The sequence below is a fragment of the Mirounga angustirostris genome, unplaced genomic scaffold (assembly GCF_029215605.1).
Source record: "Mirounga angustirostris isolate CCGP_5_RB_7025 unplaced genomic scaffold, mMirAng1.0.hap1 SCAF_11, whole genome shotgun sequence".
In the NCBI taxonomy this organism is placed as follows: domain Eukaryota; kingdom Metazoa; phylum Chordata; class Mammalia; order Carnivora; family Phocidae; genus Mirounga; species Mirounga angustirostris.
The window spans coordinates 98,383,139-98,388,882 of record NW_026991719.1 but is presented as its reverse complement, the minus strand read 5'-3'; the positions used below and the strand labels follow the sequence as shown (position 1 = coordinate 98,388,882).

The window sequence follows — 5,744 nt, the reverse complement described above, 5'->3', positions numbered from 1 at the left end:
GAGCCCATTAATCCGAGGTAGTTCTGCTTTCCTTCAAAGAGATAAAGGAGCTCCCACTTCCAAGGAGGTCAGAGACAGATGAAGGTGAGAGGCAGGAATGACTCTTATAGTGACAAGAATATTTATTACCTAGTAATAAAAGTATTCCTCTGTTTTAACATAATTGTGTTCTGATGCTATATCAAAAGAGCTGCATCCAAATACCTCCACTACCTAAAATGGCTATATCTAATTTTGCCCTGGACTTCTGATTCTATGATAAGATGGAGGAGGAAATGTACTTCTCCATATTCTTTCACTAAGTATAATTACCAACCCTGAACATTATATATAAAAACAGAAGATGACTCTGGAAGATGGAGAGAAGAAAGACCAGGTAGGAACCTTGAGACTCAAGGAATGGCATGCTGGTAAATTCCCTGGGTTTTCCTTTTGCCTAATATATGCTGAATTGGGTGCAGTAGAATCTTGTAACCAGGATACACCCATGAATACAGACTAAAAGTGCTCCAAGTGGGCGCCTGGGTGGCTCAGTCGGTTGGGCATCTGCCTTCGGCCCAGGTCATGATCCCACGGTCCTGGGATCGAGCTCCGCATCGGGCTCCCTGCTCCTCTCCCACTCCCCCTGCTTGTGTTCCCTCTCTCGCGTTCTCCCTCTCTGTTGAATAAATAAAATAAAATCTTTTAAATAAACAAATAAATAAATAAGGGTGCTCCAAGTAAAACCTGTTCTCTCTAGCCAAAGGACCAGGATAAAGGCAGCTTGATAAGACAGAAAACTTTTAGACAATAATCACCTTACTCCAGCCAAATACCATGGGATAAAAATTGTGGTTGCACACAACCCATGACAGGATAAGCCAGGTAGGAAACCTAGACTTCTATCTTTACAAAGCTGTAACTAGTCATCTCTTCCCCCATACTAGGTTGGTGACAAAAAAAAAAAAAAAGGCAGAGTAGATATCTGGAACTTTCATTCTGACCCAGTGATAAGGAGCCCCCCGACCCCCGCTTCCATGGTGACAGTGGAGGCCATGTGAGGAACAGTAATGAGGCACTCTTTCTCCTCCCAGCCAAGGTGATGTCAGCAGAGGCCTAGTAAAGACATGAAATTTTATCCCTGCCCAAAAATAACAAGAGGTTCTTATTCATGGAATGTCAAAGGTGGCCTAGTAGGAAATACACACTTCCATCCCTAATTGGCAGTAATGAGGCAACATACCATTTCCCACCCTTGTGTGGTGACTGAGGAGTCCTATGAAAGTTTAATAAGATCCAGAGTCTCATAACATAATAGCCCCAATTGCCAGGATACACAAAAATAATCATTCATCATACTAAGAATCAGGAAAATCTGAACGAGGAAAAGAAAATCATCAGATGAAAACAAGAGACACAAATAATAGAATTACGTGACAAGGATGTTAGTCATCATAATGTTTCAATGAAAAATTATGTAAAAGATTGAAGAAAATGAAAAGATAGAAAGTCCCAAAGTTCCCATCAAATAAATATAGTGTCCCAGCAAAGAAATAGAAGACATAAAGAAAAATAAAATTTTAGAACTGAAAATATAGTAACCAAAATGAAAAATTGCTAGAAGGAGCCCAAAGCAGAATAAAGTTGATAGGGGAAAGAATGAGTGGACATAAAGATAGGATAGTAGAAATTACCCATTCTGAGAAGTATGAGCAGGAACTCAGGAAGACTCAGCTTATTAAAGCTGTCTCAGTGACAAAAACAAGCTCTGTGTCAGTAAATTCACCAATATAATGATGAAAGGAGGAAACAAAGTACTGGCCAGATCCCTCATGATGCAGACTCTGGAAGCTGGGAGAAGGAAGGAGTTTGAGAAGTACCATGCTGCTTCTGCAGAGGAACAGACAACCATCCAACGCAACCCCTACACCATCTTCCACCAAGCACTGAAGAACTATGAGCCTGTGATTGGGCTGGTACCCATTTCAGAGGTGGCCATTTCTACCAAGTCCCTGTGCACTAGCTGAGCGGCGTCATCGCTTCCTGGTCATGAAGTGGATGATTACTGAGTGCAGGGAGAAGAAGCGCTGGTGGATGCTGATGCCAGAGAAGTTGTCACAGGAGCTGTGGGAGGCTTTTCACAAACAGGGCCCTGTGATCAAGAAGAAGCATGACATGCACAAGATGGCAGAGGCCACCCATGCCCTGGCTCACTCCTGTTGGTGGTAGATGGAGGGTAGAGGCTCACGGAGGAGCCCAGGGCTTTCTGCTGCAAGAAACAACAGGAACCACTGTCATGGTGAAAAACACTTGTTGGTTAAGGATGTAGTTCCCTTTTAAAGGCCGGCAGGTCTCATAAGGGTGGAGCAACATATGTATTGCTTGTAAGTCCTTTCTTTGGGGGCTAAAACTTGCTCTTCCTGTCCCATTTCCTTACAAAGAGGGAACATATCAATTTGGATTTCCCCCAGGAAACATAGGGCCCATCCAGCCACTCTTCCCTCAATTCAGGGTAGGACTTAGGACAATACTAAAGGAAGCGGGATTGGTTTTTTGTTTTTTGTTTTTAAGATTTATTTATTTATTTTAGAGAGAGGAAAGTAGAGAGCACGTGGGGGGAAGGGAAGAGAAAGAGGGGAGAAAGAATCCCAAGCAGACTCTACGCTGAGTGTGAGCCCGATGTGGGGCTTGAGCCCACAACCCCTGAGGTCACTACCTGAGCTGAAACCAAGAGTTGGACGCTCAACTCACTGTGCCACCCAGGCACCTCAAGAAGCAGTTTTAATATTAGAAAAGGTGAATTAGAAAATTCTCACCCTGGGGGGTGCCTGGGTGGCTCAGTCAGTTAAGCATCTGCCTTTGGCTCAGGTCATAATCCCAGGGTCCTGGGATCGAGCCCCGCATCTAGTTCCCTGCTCAGCAGGGAGCCTGTTTCTCCCTCTGCCTCTGCTTGCTGCTCCCCCTCTTGTGCTCTCTGTCAAATAAATAAATAAATTATATATATATATATATATTTTAAAGATTTTATTTATTTATTTGACACAGAGAGAGTGAGAGAGGAATCACAAGTAGGCAGAGTGGCAGGGAGTGGCAGAGGGAGAAGCAGGCTCCCCGCTGAGCAAGGAGCCCGATGTGGGACTCGATCCCAGGACTCTGGGATCATGACCTGAGCCGAAGGCAGACGCTTAACGACTGAGCCACCCAGGCGCCCCCCCCAAAAATTGTTTTAATTAAATAAAAAAATAGAAAGAAAATTCTCACCCTGAACTGGTATAGCATGTGATGTGGCTCTGTCATTTACTAAAACTGAATGGAAAATTTAAAAAAAGGATAAAGTAAAAAGAAATGACCAATACTGAACAACAGAAAAAAAAAATACTTAGGGACCTGTAGTTCTATAACAAAAGATCTAACATTCACGCCATCAGAGTCCCATAAAGTGATAAGAAAGAATGGCACTTAAGTAGTATTCAAAGAAACAATGGCTGAGGGGTGCTTGGCTGGCTCAGTTTGTAGAGCATGTGACTCTTGATTTCAGTTTGTGAGTTCAAGCCACATCACTGAGTGTAGAGCTTACTTTAAAGGAAATAAATAGGGCGCCTGGGTGGCTCAGTTGGTTAGGTGACTGCCTTCGGCTCAGGTCATGATCCCGGAGTCCCACGTCGGGCTCCCTGCTCAGCAGGGAGTCTGCTTCTCCCTCTGACCCTCCTCCCTCTCATGCTGTCTGTCTCTCATTCTCTCTCTTGCAAATAAATAAAATCTTAAAAAAAAAAATTTAAAGGAAATAAACAAATAAATAAAAAAGAAATAATGGCTTAAAATTCCCCAAATTTGGTGAATGACATAAACTTACAAATGCAATAAATCTACAAATGCAAAAACCTCAAACAGGATAGACCCAAAGAAATTCATGCCACAATACATTAGAATCAAACTCCTGAAAATTAGAGACAAAGAAAACCTAGAGAGTAGCAAGAGAGAAATGACACCTTACTTTCCAGGGGAAAAGAACATAAATTACAGCACATTTCTCAATACAAGTTCAGGGTGAGCACAGCCAGGAGGTGGGTGCTCCCTTCCTCCACACAACTCCCACTCATGGCTCTCCCTTGAGGCCAGAAGGGAGTGGCACACTATTTTTAAATGCTAAGCAAAGAAATATCAACCCAGAATTCCATATCCAGTGAAAATATTCTTCATGAAAAAAGGACAAATCAAGACTATATCAGATGAAGGGAAATTAAGAGAATTTGTCACCAGCAGACTCACCCTAAAAGAAGGGCTAAAGGAAATTAATGAAGCAGGAAGGAAATAATAAAAGAAGGAATCTTGGAACATTAGGAAGGAAGAAAGTATAATGAGAAGAGTCAAAAATTGGGCAATACAATAGACCTTCCTTTTCCTCAAGTTTCTAGACACTAAAAATGAACTATCTGGAAAAAAAAATTTTTTTTAATCACATGTACAATGTCATCAAAACAACAAAACACTTAGGAATAAATTTAACCAAGGAAGTGAAGCTCTATACTGTGAAAACTGTAAAACACTGATTAAAGAAATTGAAGAAAATGTAAATAAATGGAAAGATATCCCATGTTCATAGGTTGGAAGAATATTGTTAAAATTTCCATACTACCCAAAGCCATTTGTAGATTCAATGCAATCTCGACCAAAATTCTAATGCTATTTCTCATAGAAATAGAACAAACAATCCCAAAACTCATATGGAACCACAAAATACCCTGAATAGCCAAAGCAATCTTGAGAAAGAACAAAGCTGGAGACATCACATTCCTGATTTCAAACTATATTACAAAGCTATAGTAATCAAAACAGTATGGTACTGTCATAAAAACAGGCACACACACCAGAGGAACATAGTTAAAAGCCCAGACATAAACCCACACATATATGGTCGACTAATATGTAACAAGGGAGCCAAGAATAGACAATGAGGAAATGATAGTCTCTTTAAGAAGTGGTGTTTGGAAAACCGGATAATCACGTGCAAAAGAATGAGCCCTGATGTGATACCACTAACAAAAATTAACTCAAAATATTTTAAGGATTTAAATATAACACCCAAAACCTTATAGCTCCTAGAAAAAGACATAGGAAAAATGCTCCTTGACATTAGTCTTGGCAAGGATTTTTTGGATACAATTCCAAAAGCACAGGCAACAAAAACAAAACAAAAAAAATCATCAAGAGGGATTTAATCAAACCAAAAGGCTTCTGCACTGCAAAAGAATCAATCAATAAAATGAAAAGGCAACCTATGGAATGGGAGAAGATATTTGCTAACCATCTATCTGATAAGGGGTTAATATACAAAATGTATAAGGAACTCATACAACCCAAGAGCAAAAATAACCAATAGAAAATCCAAAAAAATCCAATTTAAAAATGACCAGAGGAACTGAATAAACATTTTTCCAAAGAGATATACAAATGACCAATAGGTACATGAAAAGGGACTCAACATCACTAATCATCAGGGAAATGCAAATGAAAACCACCTGTTAGAATGGCTATTATCAAAAAGACAAGAGATAACAAGTGTTGGTAAGGATGTGGAAAAAGAGGACCTTCGTGCACTATTGGTGGGAATGTAAATTGGTGCAGCCACTACGGAAAGAAGTAGGGAGGTTGTTCAAAAAATTAAGAATAGAACTATCATATGATCTAGCAATCTCACTTCTGGGTATATATCCAAAGGAAATGAAATTAGGATCTCAAAGTGTATCTGGTCTCCCATGTTCATT

General features: G+C 40.4%; 1 pseudogene; it reads left to right on the top strand.

The window, feature by feature from the left end:
• The first annotated feature begins 1,638 nt into the window (after positions 1-1,638).
• LOC123846259 (small ribosomal subunit protein uS7m-like) lies at positions 1,639-2,208 on the top strand (annotated as a pseudogene).
• Positions 2,209-5,744: the final 3,536 nt, after the last annotated feature.